The following is a 16,521-nucleotide window of genomic DNA, read 5'->3' on the forward strand; positions in this document are numbered from 1 at the left end:
GCTTATAGTAAGTGTGACGGTGCGACGGATTGGTCGCGTGTGCTTATAGTAGGCGTGACGGTGCGACGGATTGGTCGCGTGTGCTTATAGTAAGCGTGACGGTGCGACGGATTGGTCGCGTGTGCTTATAGTAAGCGTGACGGTGCGACGGATTGGACGCGTGCGCTTATAGTAAGCGTGATGGTGCGACGGATTGGTCGCGTGCGCTTATAGTAAGCGCGACGGTGCGACGGATTGGTCGCGTGTGCTTATAGTAAGCGTGACGGTGCGACGGATTGGTCGCGTGTGCTTATAGTAAGCGTGACGGTGCGACGGATTGGTCGCGTGTGCTTATAGTAAGCGTGACGGTGCGACGGATTGGTCGCGTGTGCTTATAGTAAGCGTGACGGTGCGACGGATTGGTCGCGTGTGCTTATAGTAAGCGTGACGGTGCGACGGATTGGTCGCGTGTGCTTATAGTAAGCGTGACGGTGCGACGGATTGGTCGCGTGCGCTTATAGTAAGCGTGACGGTGCGACGGATTGGTCGCGTGCGCTTATAGTAAGCGTGATGGTGCGACGGATTGGTCGCGTGCGCTTATAGTAAGCGTGACGGTGCGACGGATTGGTCGCGTGCGCTTATAGTAAGCGTGACGGTGCGACGGATTGGTCGCGTGTGCTTATAGTAAGCGTGACGGTGCGACGGATTGGTCGCGTGTGCTTATAGTAAGCGTGACGGTGCGACGGATTGGTCGCGTGTGCTTATAGTAAGCGTGACGGTGCGACGGATTGGTCGCGTGTGCTTATAGTAAGCGTGACGGTGCGACGGATTGGTCGCGTGTGCTTATAGTAAGCGCGACGGTGCGACGGATTGGTCGCGTGCGCTTATAGTAAGCGTGATGGTGCGACGGATTGGTCGCGTGTGCTTATAGTAAGCGTGATGGTGCGACGGATTGGTCGCGTGTGCTTATAGTAAGCGTGACGGTGCGACGGATTGGTCGCGTGTGCTTATAGTAAGCGTGACGGTGCAACGGATTGGTCGCGTGTGCTTATAGTAAGCGTGACGGTGCGACGGATTGGTCGCGTGTGCTTATAGTAAGCGCGACGGTGCGACGGATTGGTCGCGTGTGCTTATAGTAAGCGGGACGGTGCGACGGATTGGGCGCGTGCGCTTATAGTAAGAGCGACGGTGCGACGGATTGGTCGCGTGTGCTTATAGTAAGCGCGACGGTGCGACGGATTGGTCGCGTGTGCTTATAGTAAGCGTGACGGTGCGACGGATTGGTCGCGTGTGCTTATAGTAAGAGCGACGGTGCGACGGATTGGTCGCGTGCGCTTATAGTAAGCGTGACGGTGCGACGGATTGGTCGCGTGTGCTTATAGTAAGCGCGACGGTGCGACGGATTGGTCGCGTGTGCTTATAGTAAGCGTGACGGTGCGACGGATTGGTCGCGTGCGCTTATAGTAAGCGCGACGGTGCGACGGATTGGTCGCGTGTGCTTATAGTAAGCGCGACGGTGCGACGGATTGGTCGCGTGTGCTTATAGTAAGCGTGACGGTGCGACGGATTGGTCGCGTGTGCTTATAGTAAGCGTGACGGTGCGACGGATTGGTCGCGTGTGCTTATAGTAAGCGTGACGTGCGACGGATTGGTCGCGTGTGCTTATAGTAAGCGCGACGGTGCGACGGATTGGTCGCGTGTGCTTATAGTAAGCGTGACGGTGCGACGGATTGGTCGCGTGTGCTTATAGTAAGCGTGACGGTGCGACGGATTGGTCGCGTGTGCTTATAGTAAGCGTGACGGTGCGACGGATTGGTCGCGTGTGCTTATAGTAAGCGTTACGGTGCGACGGATTGGTCGCGTGTGCTTATAGTAAGCGTGACGGTGCGACGGATTGGTCGCGTGCGCTTATAGTAAGCGTGACGGTGCGACGGATTGGTCGCGTGTGCTTATAGTAAGCGTGACGGTGCGACGGATTGGTCGCGTGCGCTTATAGTAAGCGTGACGGTGCGACGGATTGGTCGCGTGCGCTTATAGTAAGCGCGACGGTGCGACGGATTGGTCGCGTGTGCTTATAGTAAGCGTGACGGTGCGACGGATTGGTCGCGTGCGCTTATAGTAAGCGCGACGGTGCGACGGATTGGTCGCGTGTGCTTATAGTAAGCGCGACGGTGCGACGGTGCGACGGATTGGTCGCGTGTGCTTATAGTAAGCGTGACGGTGCGACGGATTGGTCGCGTGTGCTTATAGTAAGCGTGACGGTGCGACGGATTGGTCGCGTGTGCTTATAGTAAGCGTGACGGTGCGACGGATTGGTCGCGTGTGCTTATAGTAAGCGTGACGGTGCGACGGATTGGTCGCGTGTGCTTATAGTAAGCGTGACGGTGCGACGGATTGGTCGCGTGTGCTTATAGTAAGCGTGACGTGCGACGGATTGGTCGCGTGTGCTTATAGTAACCGTGACGTGCGACGGATTGGTCGCGTGTGCTTATAGTAAGCATTACGGTGCGACGGATTGGTCGCGTGTGCTTATAGTAAGCGCGACGGTGCGACGGATTGGTCGCGTGTGCTTATAGTAAGAGTGACGGTGCGACGGATTGATCGCGTGTGCTTATAGTAAGCGTGACGGTGCGACGGATTGGTCGCGTGCGCTTATAGTAAGAGCGACGGTGCGACGGATTGGTCGCGTGTGCTTATAGTAAGCGTGACGGTGCGACGGATTGGTCGCGTGCGCTTATAGTAAGCGTGACGGTGCGACGGATTGGTCGCGTGCGCTTATAGTAAGAGCGACGGTGCGACGGATTGGTCGCGTGTGCTTATAGTAAGCGTGACGGTGCGACGGATTGGTCGCGTGCGCTTATAGTAAGTGTGACGGTGCGACGGATTGGTCGCGTGTGCTTATAGTAGGCGTGACGGTGCGACGGATTGGTCGCGTGTGCTTATAGTAAGCGTGACGGTGCGACGGATTGGTCGCGTGTGCTTATAGTAAGCGTGACGGTGCGACGGATTGGTCGCGTGCGCTTATAGTAAGTGTGACGGTGCGACGGATTGGTCGCGTGTGCTTATAGTAGGCGTGACGGTGCGACGGATTGGTCGCGTGTGCTTATAGTAAGCGTGACGGTGCGACGGATTGGTCGCGTGTGCTTATAGTAAGCGTGACGGTGCGACGGATTGGACGCGTGCGCTTATAGTAAGCGTGATGGTGCGACGGATTGGTCGCGTGCGCTTATAGTAAGCGTGACGGTGCGACGGATTGGTCGCGTGTGCTTATAGTAAGCGTGACGGTGCGACGGATTGGTCGCGTGTGCTTATAGTAAGCGTGACGGTGCGACGGATTGGTCGCGTGTGCTTATAGTAAGCGTGACGGTGCGACGGATTGGTCGCGTGTGCTTATAGTAGGCGTGACGGTGCGACGGATTGGTCGCGTGTGCTTATAGTAAGCGTGACGGTGCGACGGATTGGTCGCGTGTGCTTATAGTAAGCGTGACGGTGCGACGGATTGGTCGCGTGCGCTTATAGTAAGCGTGACGGTGCGACGGATTGGTCGCGTGCGCTTATAGTAAGCGTGATGGTGCGACGGATTGGTCGCGTGCGCTTATAGTAAGCGTGACGGTGCGACGGATTGGTCGCGTGCGCTTATAGTAAGCGTGACGGTGCGACGGATTGGTCGCGTGTGCTTATAGTAAGCGTGACGGTGCGACGGATTGGTCGCGTGTGCTTATAGTAAGCGTGACGGTGCGACGGATTGGTCGCGTGTGCTTATAGTAAGCGTGACGGTGCGACGGATTGGTCGCGTGTGCTTATAGTAAGCGTGACGGTGCGACGGATTGGTCGCGTGTGCTTATAGTAAGCGCGACGGTGCGACGGATTGGTCGCGTGCGCTTATAGTAAGCGTGATGGTGCGACGGATTGGTCGCGTGTGCTTATAGTAAGCGTGATGGTGCGACGGATTGGTCGCGTGTGCTTATAGTAAGCGTGACGGTGCGACGGATTGGTCGCGTGTGCTTATAGTAAGCGTGACGGTGCAACGGATTGGTCGCGTGTGCTTATAGTAAGCGTGACGGTGCGACGGATTGGTCGCGTGTGCTTATAGTAAGCGCGACGGTGCGACGGATTGGTCGCGTGTGCTTATAGTAAGCGGGACGGTGCGACGGATTGGGCGCGTGCGCTTATAGTAAGAGCGACGGTGCGACGGATTGGTCGCGTGTGCTTATAGTAAGCGCGACGGTGCGACGGATTGGTCGCGTGTGCTTATAGTAAGCGTGACGGTGCGACGGATTGGTCGCGTGTGCTTATAGTAAGAGCGACGGTGCGACGGATTGGTCGCGTGCGCTTATAGTAAGCGTGACGGTGCGACGGATTGGTCGCGTGTGCTTATAGTAAGCGCGACGGTGCGACGGATTGGTCGCGTGTGCTTATAGTAAGCGTGACGGTGCGACGGATTGGTCGCGTGCGCTTATAGTAAGCGCGACGGTGCGACGGATTGGTCGCGTGTGCTTATAGTAAGCGCGACGGTGCGACGGATTGGTCGCATGTGCTTATAGTAAGCGTGACGGTGCGACGGATTGGTCGCGTGTGCTTATAGTAAGCGTGACGGTGCGACGGATTGGTCGCGTGTGCTTATAGTAAGCGTGACGTGCGACGGATTGGTCGCGTGTGCTTATAGTAAGCGCGACGGTGCGACGGATTGGTCGCGTGTGCTTATAGTAAGCGTGACGGTGCGACGGATTGGTCGCGTGTGCTTATAGTAAGCGTGACGGTGCGACGGATTGGTCGCGTGTGCTTATAGTAAGCGTGACGTGCGACGGATTGGTCGCGTGTGCTTATAGTAAGCATTACGGTGCGACGGATTGGTCGCGTGTGCTTATAGTAAGCGTGACGGTGCGACGGATTGGTCGCGTGCGCTTATAGTAAGCGTGACGGTGCGACGGATTGGTCGCGTGTGCTTATAGTAAGCGTGACGGTGCGACGGATTGGTCGCGTGCGCTTATAGTAAGCGTGACGGTGCGACGGATTGGTCGCGTGCGCTTATAGTAAGCGCGACGGTGCGACGGATTGGTCGCGTGTGCTTATAGTAAGCGTGACGGTGCGACGGATTGGTCGCGTGCGCTTATAGTAAGCGCGACGGTGCGACGGATTGGTCGCGTGTGCTTATAGTAAGCGCGACGGTGCGACGGTGCGACGGATTGGTCGCGTGTGCTTATAGTAAGCGTGACGGTGCGACGGATTGGTCGCGTGTGCTTATAGTAAGCGTGACGGTGCGACGGATTGGTCGCGTGTGCTTATAGTAAGCGTGACGGTGCGACAGATTGGTCGCGTGTGCTTATAGTAAGCGTGACGGTGCGACGGATTGGTCGCGTGTGCTTATAGTAAGCGTGACGGTGCGACGGATTGGTCGCGTGTGCTTATAGTAAGCGTGACGTGCGACGGATTGGTCGCGTGTGCTTATAGTAACCGTGACGTGCGACGGATTGGTCGCGTGTGCTTATAGTAAGCATTACGGTGCGACGGATTGGTCGCGTGTGCTTATAGTAAGCGCGACGGTGCGACGGATTGGTCGCGTGTGCTTATAGTAAGAGTGACGGTGCGACGGATTGATCGCGTGTGCTTATAGTAAGCGCGACGGTGCGACGGATTGGTCGCGTGTGCTTATAGTAAGCGTGACGGTGCGACGGATTGGTCGCGTGTGCTTATAGTAAGCGCGACGGTGCGACGGATTGGTCGCGTGTGCTTATAGTAAGCGTGATGGTGCGACGGATTGGTCGCGTGTGCTTATAGTAAGCGCGACGGTGCGACGGATTGGTCGCGTGCGCTTATAGTAAGCGTGATGGTGCGACGGATTGGTCGCGTGTGCTTATAGTAAGCATGACGGTGCGACGGATTGGTCGCGTGTGCTTATAGTAAGCGTGACGGTGCGACGGATTGGTCGCGTGTGCTTATAGTAAGCGTGACGGTGCGACGGATTGGTCGCGTGTGCTTATAGTAAGCGTGACGGTGCGACGGATTGGTCGCGTGTGCTTATAGTAGGCGTGACGGTGCGACGGATTGGTCGCGTGTGCTTATAGTAAGCGTGACGGTGCAACGGATTGGTCGCGTGTGCTTATAGTAAGCGTGACGGTGCGACGGATTGGTCGCGTGTGCTTATAGTAAGCGCGACGGTGCGACGGATTGGTCGCGTGTGCTTATAGTAAGCGGGACGGTGCGACGGATTGGTCGCGTGCGCTTATAGTAAGAGCGACGGTGCGACGGATTGGTCGCGTGTGCTTATAGTAAGCGCGACGGTGCGACGGATTGGTCGCGTGTGCTTATAGTAAGCGTGACGGTGCGACGGATTGGTCGCGTGAGCTTATAGTAAGAGCGACGGTGCGACGGATTGGTCGCGTGCGCTTATAGTAAGCGTGACGGTGCGACGGATTGGTCGCGTGTGCTTATAGTAAGCGCGACGGTGCGACGGATTGGTCGCGTGTGCTTATAGTAAGCGTGACGGTGCGACGGATTGGTCGCGTGCGCTTATAGTGAGCGCGACGGTGCGACGGATTGGTCGCGTGTGCTTATAGTAAGCGCGACGGTGCGACGGATTGGTCGCGTGTGCTTATAGTAAGCGTGACGGTGCGACGGATTGGTCGCGTGTGCTTATAGTAAGCGTGACGGTGCGACGGATTGGTCGCGTGTGCTTATAGTAGGCGTGACGGTGCGACGGATTGGTCGCGTGTGCTTATAGTAAGCGTGACGTGCGACGGATTGGTCGCGTGTGCTTATAGTAAGCATTACGGTGCGACGGATTGGTCGCGTGTGCTTATAGTAAGCGTGACGGTGCGACGGATTGGTCGCGTGCGCTTATAGTAAGCGTGACGGTGCGACGGATTGGTCGCGTGTGCTTATAGTAAGCGTGACGGTGCGACGGATTGGTCGCGTGCGCTTATAGTAAGCGTGACGGTGCGACGGATTGGTCGCGTGCGCTTATAGTAAGAGCGACGGTGCGACGGATTGGTCGCGTGTGCTTATAGTAAGCGTGACGGTGCGACGGATTGGTCGCGTGCGCTTATAGTAAGTGTGACGGTGCGACGGATTGGTCGCGTGTGCTTATAGTAGGCGTGACGGTGCGACGGATTGGTCGCGTGTGCTTATAGTAAGCGTGACGGTGCGACGGATTGGTCGCGTGTGCTTATAGTAAGCGTGACGGTGCGACGGATTGGTCGCGTGCGCTTATAGTAAGTGTGACGGTGCGACGGATTGGTCGCGTGTGCTTATAGTAGGCGTGACGGTGCGACGGATTGGTCGCGTGTGCTTATAGTAAGCGTGACGGTGCGACGGATTGGTCGCGTGTGCTTATAGTAAGCGTGACGGTGCGACGGATTGGACGCGTGCGCTTATAGTAAGCGTGATGGTGCGACGGATTGGTCGCGTGCGCTTATAGTAAGCGTGACGGTGCGACGGATTGGTCGCGTGTGCTTATAGTAAGCGTGACGGTGCGACGGATTGGTCGCGTGTGCTTATAGTAAGCGTGACGGTGCGACGGATTGGTCGCGTGTGCTTATAGTAAGCGTGACGGTGCGACGGATTGGTCGCGTGTGCTTATAGTAGGCGTGACGGTGCGACGGATTGGTCGCGTGTGCTTATAGTAAGCGTGACGGTGCGACGGATTGGTCGCGTGTGCTTATAGTAAGCGTGACGGTGCGACGGATTGGTCGCGTGCGCTTATAGTAAGCGTGACGGTGCGACGGATTGGTCGCGTGCGCTTATAGTAAGCGTGACGGTGCGACGGATTGGTCGCGTGCGCTTATAGTAAGCGTGACGGTGCGACGGATTGGTCGCGTGCGCTTATAGTAAGCGTGACGGTGCGACGGATTGGTCGCGTGTGCTTATAGTAAGCGTGACGGTGCGACGGATTGGTCGCGTGTGCTTATAGTACGCGTGACGGTGCGACGGATTGGTCGCGTGTGCTTATAGTAAGCGTGACGGTGCGACGGATTGGTCGCGTGTGCTTATAGTAAGCGTGACGGTGCGACGGATTGGTCGCGTGTGCTTATAGTAAGCGCGACGGTGCGACGGATTGGTCGCGTGCGCTTATAGTAAGCGTGATGGTGCGACGGATTGGTCGCGTGTGCTTATAGTAAGCGTGATGGTGCGACGGATTGGTCGCGTGTGCTTATAGTAAGCGTGACGGTGCGACGGATTGGTCGCGTGTGCTTATAGTAAGCGTGACGGTGCAACGGATTGGTCGCGTGTGCTTATAGTAAGCGTGACGGTGCGACGGATTGGTCGCGTGTGCTTATAGTAAGCGCGACGGTGCGACGGATTGGTCGCGTGTGCTTATAGTAAGCGGGACGGTGCGACGGATTGGGCGCGTGCGCTTATAGTAAGAGCGACGGTGCGACGGATTGGTCGCGTGTGCTTATAGTAAGCGCGACGGTGCGACGGATTGGTCGCGTGTGCTTATAGTAAGCGTGACGGTGCGACGGATTGGTCGCGTGTGCTTATAGTAAGAGCGACGGTGCGACGGATTGGTCGCGTGCGCTTATAGTAAGCGTGACGGTGCGACGGATTGGTCGCGTGTGCTTATAGTAAGCGCGACGGTGCGACGGATTGGTCGCGTGTGCTTATAGTAAGCGTGACGGTGCGACGGATTGGTCGCGTGCGCTTATAGTAAGCGCGACGGTGCGACGGATTGGTCGCGTGTGCTTATAGTAAGCGCGACGGTGCGACGGATTGGTCGCGTGTGCTTATAGTAAGCGTGACGGTGCGACGGATTGGTCGCGTGTGCTTATAGTAAGCGTGACGGTGCGACGGATTGGTCGCGTGTGCTTATAGTAAGCGTGACGTGCGACGGATTGGTCGCGTGTGCTTATAGTAAGCGCGACGGTGCGACGGATTGGTCGCGTGTGCTTATAGTAAGCGTGACGGTGCGACGGATTGGTCGCGTGTGCTTATAGTAAGCGTGACGGTGCGACGGATTGGTCGCGTGTGCTTATAGTAAGCGTGACGTGCGACGGATTGGTCGCGTGTGCTTATAGTAAGCATTACGGTGCGACGGATTGGTCGCGTGTGCTTATAGTAAGCGTGACGGTGCGACGGATTGGTCGCGTGCGCTTATAGTAAGCGTGACGGTGCGACGGATTGGTCGCGTGTGCTTATAGTAAGCGTGACGGTGCGACGGATTGGTCGCGTGCGCTTATAGTAAGCGTGACGGTGCGACGGATTGGTCGCGTGCGCTTATAGTAAGCGCGACGGTGCGACGGATTGGTCGCGTGTGCTTATAGTAAGCGTGACGGTGCGACGGATTGGTCGCGTGCGCTTATAGTAAGCGCGACGGTGCGACGGATTGGTCGCGTGTGCTTATAGTAAGCGCGACGGTGCGACGGTGCGACGGATTGGTCGCGTGTGCTTATAGTAAGCGTGACGGTGCGACGGATTGGTCGCGTGTGCTTATAGTAAGCGTGACGGTGCGACGGATTGGTCGCGTGTGCTTATAGTAAGCGTGACGGTGCGACGGATTGGTCGCGTGTGCTTATAGTAAGCGTGACGGTGCGACGGATTGGTCGCGTGTGCTTATAGTAAGCGTGACGGTGCGACGGATTGGTCGCGTGTGCTTATAGTAAGCGTGACGTGCGACGGATTGGTCGCGTGTGCTTATAGTAACCGTGACGTGCGACGGATTGGTCGCGTGTGCTTATAGTAAGCATTACGGTGCGACGGATTGGTCGCGTGTGCTTATAGTAAGCGCGACGGTGCGACGGATTGGTCGCGTGTGCTTATAGTAAGAGTGACGGTGCGACGGATTGATCGCGTGTGCTTATAGTAAGCGTGACGGTGCGACGGATTGGTCGCGTGCGCTTATAGTAAGAGCGACGGTGCGACGGATTGGTCGCGTGTGCTTATAGTAAGCGTGACGGTGCGACGGATTGGTCGCGTGCGCTTATAGTAAGCGTGACGGTGCGACGGATTGGTCGCGTGCGCTTATAGTAAGAGCGACGGTGCGACGGATTGGTCGCGTGTGCTTATAGTAAGCGTGACGGTGCGACGGATTGGTCGCGTGCGCTTATAGTAAGTGTGACGGTGCGACGGATTGGTCGCGTGTGCTTATAGTAGGCGTGACGGTGCGACGGATTGGTCGCGTGTGCTTATAGTAAGCGTGACGGTGCGACGGATTGGTCGCGTGTGCTTATAGTAAGCGTGACGGTGCGACGGATTGGTCGCGTGCGCTTATAGTAAGTGTGACGGTGCGACGGATTGGTCGCGTGTGCTTATAGTAGGCGTGACGGTGCGACGGATTGGTCGCGTGTGCTTATAGTAAGCGTGACGGTGCGACGGATTGGTCGCGTGTGCTTATAGTAAGCGTGACGGTGCGACGGATTGGACGCGTGCGCTTATAGTAAGCGTGATGGTGCGACGGATTGGTCGCGTGCGCTTATAGTAAGCGTGACGGTGCGACGAATTGGTCGCGTGTGCTTATAGTAAGCGTGACGGTGCGACGGATTGGTCGCGTGTGCTTATAGTAAGCGTGACGGTGCGACGGATTGGTCGCGTGTGCTTATAGTAAGCGTGACGGTGCGACGGATTGGTCGCGTGTGCTTATAGTAGGCGTGACGGTGCGACGGATTGGTCGCGTGTGCTTATAGTAAGCGTGACGGTGCGACGGATTGGTCGCGTGTGCTTATAGTAAGCGTGACGGTGCGACGGATTGGTCGCGTGCGCTTATAGTAAGCGTGACGGTGCGACGGATTGGTCGCGTGCGCTTATAGTAAGCGTGATGGTGCGACGGATTGGTCGCGTGCGCTTATAGTAAGCGTGACGGTGCGACGGATTGGTCGCGTGCGCTTATAGTAAGCGTGACGGTGCGACGGATTGGTCGCGTGTGCTTATAGTAAGCGTGACGGTGCGACGGATTGGTCGCGTGTGCTTATAGTAAGCGTGACGGTGCGACGGATTGGTCGCGTGTGCTTATAGTAAGCGTGACGGTGCGACGGATTGGTCGCGTGTGCTTATAGTAAGCGTGACGGTGCGACGGATTGGTCGCGTGTGCTTATAGTAAGCGCGACGGTGCGACGGATTGGTCGCGTGCGCTTATAGTAAGCGTGATGGTGCGACGGATTGGTCGCGTGTGCTTATAGTAAGCGTGATGGTGCGACGGATTGGTCGCGTGTGCTTATAGTAAGCGTGACGGTGCGACGGATTGGTCGCGTGTGCTTATAGTAAGCGTGACGGTGCAACGGATTGGTCGCGTGTGCTTATAGTAAGCGTGACGGTGCGACGGATTGGTCGCGTGTGCTTATAGTAAGCGCGACGGTGCGACGGATTGGTCGCGTGTGCTTATAGTAAGCGGGACGGTGCGACGGATTGGGCGCGTGCGCTTATAGTAAGAGCGACGGTGCGACGGATTGGTCGCGTGTGCTTATAGTAAGCGCGACGGTGCGACGGATTGGTCGCGTGTGCTTATAGTAAGCGTGACGGTGCGACGGATTGGTCGCGTGTGCTTATAGTAAGAGCGACGGTGCGACGGATTGGTCGCGTGCGCTTATAGTAAGCGTGACGGTGCGACGGATTGGTCGCGTGTGCTTATAGTAAGCGCGACGGTGCGACGGATTGGTCGCGTGTGCTTATAGTAAGCGTGACGGTGCGACGGATTGGTCGCGTGCGCTTATAGTAAGCGCGACGGTGCGACGGATTGGTCGCGTGTGCTTATAGTAAGCGCGACGGTGCGACGGATTGGTCGCGTGTGCTTATAGTAAGCGTGACGGTGCGACGGATTGGTCGCGTGTGCTTATAGTAAGCGTGACGGTGCGACGGATTGGTCGCGTGTGCTTATAGTAAGCGTGACGTGCGACGGATTGGTCGCGTGTGCTTATAGTAAGCGCGACGGTGCGACGGATTGGTCGCGTGTGCTTATAGTAAGCGTGACGGTGCGACGGATTGGTCGCGTGTGCTTATAGTAAGCGTGACGGTGCGACGGATTGGTCGCGTGTGCTTATAGTAAGCGTGACGTGCGACGGATTGGTCGCGTGTGCTTATAGTAAGCATTACGGTGCGACGGATTGGTCGCGTGTGCTTATAGTAAGCGTGACGGTGCGACGGATTGGTCGCGTGCGCTTATAGTAAGCGTGACGGTGCGACGGATTGGTCGCGTGTGCTTATAGTAAGCGTGACGGTGCGACGGATTGGTCGCGTGCGCTTATAGTAAGCGTGACGGTGCGACGGATTGGTCGCGTGCGCTTATAGTAAGCGCGACGGTGCGACGGATTGGTCGCGTGTGCTTATAGTAAGCGTGACGGTGCGACGGATTGGTCGCGTGCGCTTATAGTAAGCGCGACGGTGCGACGGATTGGTCGCGTGTGCTTATAGTAAGCGCGACGGTGCGACGGTGCGACGGTGCGACGGATTGGTCGCGTGTGCTTATAGTAAGCGTGACGGTGCGACGGATTGGTCGCGTGTGCTTATAGTAAGCGTGACGGTGCGACGGATTGGTCGCGTGTGCTTATAGTAAGCGTGACGGTGCGACGGATTGGTCGCGTGTGCTTATAGTAAGCGTGACGGTGCGACGGATTGGTCGCGTGTGCTTATAGTAAGCGTGACGGTGCGACGGATTGGTCGCGTGTGCTTATAGTAAGCGTGACGTGCGACGGATTGGTCGCGTGTGCTTATAGTAACCGTGACGTGCGACGGATTGGTCGCGTGTGCTTATAGTAAGCATTACGGTGCGACGGATTGGTCGCGTGTGCTTATAGTAAGCGCGACGGTGCGACGGATTGGTCGCGTGTGCTTATAGTAAGAGTGACGGTGCGACGGATTGATCGCGTGTGCTTATAGTAAGCGCGACGGTGCGACGGATTGGTCGCGTGTGCTTATAGTAAGCGTGACGGTGCGACGGATTGGTCGCGTGTGCTTATAGTAAGCGCGACGGTGCGACGGATTGGTCGCGTGTGCTTATAGTAAGCGTGATGGTGCGACGGATTGGTCGCGTGTGCTTATAGTAAGCGCGACGGTGCGACGGATTGGTCGCGTGCGCTTATAGTAAGCGTGATGGTGCGACGGATTGGTCGCGTGTGCTTATAGTAAGCATGACGGTGCGACGGATTGGTCGCGTGTGCTTATAGTAAGCGTGACGGTGCGACGGATTGGTCGCGTGTGCTTATAGTAAGCGTGACGGTGCGACGGATTGGTCGCGTGTGCTTATAGTAAGCGTGACGGTGCGACGGATTGGTCGCGTGTGCTTATAGTAAGCGCGACGGTGCGACGGATTGGTCGCGTGTGCTTATAGTAAGCGTGACGGTGCGACGGATTGGTCGCGTGTGCTTATAGTAAGCGCGACGGTGCGTCGGATTGGTCGCGTGTGCTTATAGTAAGCGTGATGGTGCGACGGATTGGTCGCGTGTGCTTATAGTAAGCGTGACGGTGCGACGGATTGGTCGCGTGTGCTTATAGTAAGCATGACGGTGCGACGGATTGGTCGCGTGTGCTTATAGTAAGCGTGACGGTGCGACGGATTGGTCGCGTGTGCTTATAGTAAGCGTGACGGTGCGACGGATTGGTCGCGTGTGCTTATAGTAAGCGTGACGGTGCGACGGATTGGTCGCGTGTGCTTATAGCAAGCGTGACGGTGCGACGGATTGGTCGCGTGTGCTTATAGTAAGCGTGACGGTGCGACGGATTGGTCGCGTGTGCTTATAGTAAGTGTGACGGTGTGACGGATTGGTCGCGTGTGCTTATAGTAAGCGTGACGGTGCGACGGATTGGTCGCGTGTGCTTATAGCAAGCGTGACGGTGCGACGGATTGGTCGCGTGTGCTTATAGTAAGTGTGACGGTGCGACGGATTGGTCGCGTGTGCTTATAGTAAGTGTGACGGTGTGACGGATTGGTCGCGTGTGCTTATAGTAAGCGTGACGGTGCGACGGATTGTCGCGTGTGCTTATAGTAAGCATTACGGTGAGACGGATTGGTCGCGTGTGCTTATAGTAAGCGCGACGGTGCGACGGATTGGTCGCGTGTGCTTATAGTAAGCGTGACGGTGCGACGGATTGGTCGCGTGTGCTTATAGTAAGCGCGACGGTGCGACGGATTGGTCGCGTGTGCTTATAGTAAGCGTGACGGTGCGACGGATTGGTCGCGTGTGCTTATAGTAAGCGCGACGGTGCGACGGATTGGTCGCGTCTGCTTATAGTAAGCGTGACGGTGCGACGGATTGGTCGCGTGTGCTTATAGTAAGCGCGACGGTGCGACGGATTGGTCGCGTGTGCTTATAGTAAGCGTGACGGTGCGACGGATTGGTCGCGTGTGCTTATAGTAAGCGTGACGGTGCGACGGATTGGTCGCGTGTGCTTATAGTAAGCGTGACGGTGCGACGGATTGGTCGCGTGTGCTTATAGTAAGCGTGACGGTGCGACGGATTGGTCGCGTGTGCTTATAGTAAGCGTGACGGTGCGACGGATTGGTCGCGTGTGCTTATAGTAAGCGTGACGGTGCGACGGATTGGTCACGTGTGCTTATAGTAAGCGTGATGGTGCGACGGATTGGTCACGATCGCTGGAAGTCATCTCTATTTGATTTTCCAGTGACTGTTGCGTCGCCGGCGCTATAAGCAGAGGGAGCAGGACAAACCCCAGGAGTCTCAACTAATTCTGCAAGGAATAACCAATTCCAAGGGAAATGTATAAAACAGAAGCGTGTGCCCCATAGCGTAATTCAATTTTATATTTTACTAGCTGAGAGACCCGGCGTTGCCCGGGATGTAAATGCGTAATAGGTAGTATTATTTATAAATCGTGGAACAATAGGTGAGTATTTGTTGTAAAGGTTGGATAATAATATTGAAAAGAAACATGGAATAAAATGTAATACGATGTTGTATAAAAATGGTTTATTGTAACCACACCACAGTACAATGTATATTTTGGTGACATAACAGATGTAAAAATGTGAGGCGTGTGTCCTGCTAGGGTGTGAGGCGGCGGGTGGCGCGTGGGTTGTGAGTGCTGTCTGTGAGTGTGGGTCCTGCTAGGGTGTGAGGCGGCAGGTGGCGCGTGGGTTGTGAGTGCTGTCTGTGAGTGGGGGTCCTGCTAGGGTGTGAGGCGGCAGGTGGCGCGTGGGTTGTGAGTGCTGTCTGTGAGTGGGGGTCCTGCTAGGGTGTGAGGCGGTGAGTCAGTGATGTCGGTGCGTAGGGGCGGGAGGCAGCAGGTGTGTGTGGCGGCAGGTATGTGTCGAGTGTGGCGGGTGTCTGTTGAGTGCATGCAGCGGCTGTGAGGCGGTGGGTGAAAGGCAGAGGCAGGCGGAGTAAGGGCGGGTGAAAGGCAGAGGCGGGTGGGCGCGAAAGCAGAGGCAGGGAGTCAGGAAGGCGGGCAGGAAGGCGAAGATTGGTGGGAAGGGGGGGAAGGGTGTGGAGGGGGGAAGGGTGTGGAGGGGGGTAGGGGGTGTGGATGGGGGGTAGGGGGTGTGGAGGGGGGGTAGGGGGTGTGGAGGGGGGGAAGGGGGTGGGAGGGGGGGAAGGGGAGCGGGGGGGGGGAAGGGGAGCGGGGGGGGAAGGGGAGCGGGGGGAAGGGGAGCGGGGGGGGGAAGGGGAGCGGGGGGGGAAGGGGAGCAGGGGGGGGGAAGGGGAGCGGGGGGGATAAGGGGAGCGGGGGGGGGATAAGGGGAGCGGGGGGGGAGAGAAGGGGAGCGGGGCGGGGGGAGAAGGGGAGCGGGGGGGGAGAAGGGGAGCGGGGGGGGAGAAGGGGAGCGGGGGGGGGAAGGGGAGCGGGGGGAAGGGGAGCGGGGGGGGGGGAAGGGGAGCGGGGGGGGAAGGGGAGCGGGGGGGGGAAGGGGAGCAGGAGGGGGGAAGGGGAGGGGGGGGGGAAGGGGAGCGGGGGGGGGAAGGGGTGCAGGGGGGGGAAGGGGTGCGGGGGGGGGGGAAGGGGTGCGGGGGGGGAAGGGGTGCGGGGGGGGAAGGGGTGCGGGGGGGGGAAGGGGAGCGGGGGGGGAAGGGGAGCGGGGGGGGAAAGGGAGCGGGGGGGGGAAAGGGGAGCGGGGGGGGGGGAAGGGGAGCGGGGGGGGGAAGGGGAGTGGGAAGGGGAGCGGGGGGGGGAAGGGGAGCGGGGGGGGGGGGAAGGGGAGCGGGGGGGGGGGAAGGGGAGCGGGGGGAAGGGGAGTGGGGGGGGGAAGGGGAGCGGGGGGGGGGAAGGGGAGCGGGGGGGGGGGAAGGGGAGCGGGGGGGGGGAAGGGGAGCGGGGGGGAGAAGGGGAGCGGGGGGGGCGAAGGGGAGCGGGGGGGGCAAAGGGGAGCGGGGGGGGGCAAAGGGGAGCGGGGGGAGAAAGGGAGCGGGGGGAGAAGGGGAGCGGGGGGGAAGGGGAGTGTGGGGGGGGAAGGGGAGTGTGGGGGGGGGTGGAGAGCAGTGGGCATATGTATTGTCATAATTAATGTATGTGCATGTCCCCCTCCCCCCCCCCCCGTTCTCCGTGACTCGGGGCCCCCCCTCCCCGTGACTCCACCCCCCCCCCGTTCCCCGTGACTCCACCCCCCCCCCGTTCCCCGTGACTCCACCCCCCCCCCGTTCCCCGTGACTCACGCTGCCCCCC

General features: G+C 58.0%; 1 protein-coding gene across 1 annotated transcript in view; it reads left to right on the forward strand.

The window, feature by feature from the left end:
• The window catches only part of LOC142462889 (uncharacterized), a 52,183-nt gene that overhangs the window by 12,119 nt on the left and 23,543 nt on the right, over nucleotides 1–16,521 (forward strand). The gene's annotated exons all lie outside the window — the stretch shown is intronic.

This window comes from Ascaphus truei, chromosome 11, assembly GCF_040206685.1.
Source record: "Ascaphus truei isolate aAscTru1 chromosome 11, aAscTru1.hap1, whole genome shotgun sequence".
Classification (NCBI taxonomy): domain Eukaryota; kingdom Metazoa; phylum Chordata; class Amphibia; order Anura; family Ascaphidae; genus Ascaphus; species Ascaphus truei.